This window comes from Penaeus japonicus, unplaced genomic scaffold (assembly GCF_977035675.1).
Source record: "Penaeus japonicus unplaced genomic scaffold, GWHDUDI00000001_assembly GWHDUDI00000018, whole genome shotgun sequence".
Taxonomy (NCBI): domain Eukaryota; kingdom Metazoa; phylum Arthropoda; class Malacostraca; order Decapoda; family Penaeidae; genus Penaeus; species Penaeus japonicus.
The window spans coordinates 7,246,600-7,247,709 of NW_028234420.1; positions in this window are offsets into that span (position 1 = coordinate 7,246,600).

Consider the following 1,110-nt stretch of genomic DNA (forward strand, 5'->3'; position numbering starts at 1 on the left):
CTGGGCGAAAAGGCAACCAAGTGCATTTTGTGGTTGAGGTGTAGTCGCTAGGGTGTTCGGTTGCCTCAAAACAACACAAGTTAGAAAGTGGTATAGTAAGAAATAAGACATCATTTTCTCAGGATTTCTTTCTTTCTCTCTCTCTCTCTCTCTCTCTCTCTCTCTCTCTCTCTCTCTCTCTCTCTCTCTCTCTCTCTCTCTCTCTCTCTCTCTCTCTCTCTAATATAGACGCCAAAGATAGATGAACAGATTATACATTACATAAGACCGATTATATAGTTATTGTCAATACAACGTCGAATTTGAAGCACCGTTATATTAGGCAAATTGCACGTGCATGATTAACTTTTTGTTTTCCGGAGCAGCTTTTGTCCTTGATCAACAGGAAATGAGCTAACGGAGCATCCTGCAGAGTGAATGACTGAGGGAGATGAAAAAAGAGAAGGATAGACAGATGGAATGATCGATGGGATGATATAAGAGATATATTTATAGAGATGGAGAAAAGAGGGAAGGAGGGAGAGAGAGAGAGAGAAAGAAAGAAATAGAGAAAGAAAGAGAGAAGATCTGATATATATATGTTGTACTAACTCTTAGTTATAGAAAGAGAAAGAGAGAGCTAGAAAGAGAGAGAGTGAGAGAGAGAGAGAGAGAGAGAGAGAGAGAGAGAAAGAGATATATAGATAGAAAGAGAGAGAAGGAGGGAGGAAGTGGATCGCCTATCGACTATGATCATATCATTATCTGATTATTAGTGCACGATATCCCATACATATATTCATTATTAAGTGGGGTACGAGGATACAAAGGATATATACGCAGATGAGAGGAAAAGAGTGAGCAAGAGAGAGACTGACAGAAAGGGAGAAAGTAGAGAGAGAGAGAGAGAGAGAGACAAAGAGAAAGAAAGAGAGAGAGAGAGAGAGAGAGAGAGAGAAGAAAAACAAGAAATAGAAGGAAAGAGTTTGAGGAAGAGAAAAGACACAAAGAGAACCAAAAGCATTACAAGTCAAACTTAACCCCACCCTACCCCCACCCCCCACCCTTCACCCCTTCCCATCATAACGAGCAGAGGACAGCAAGCACGAGATCCAGACAGACAACCCCCTC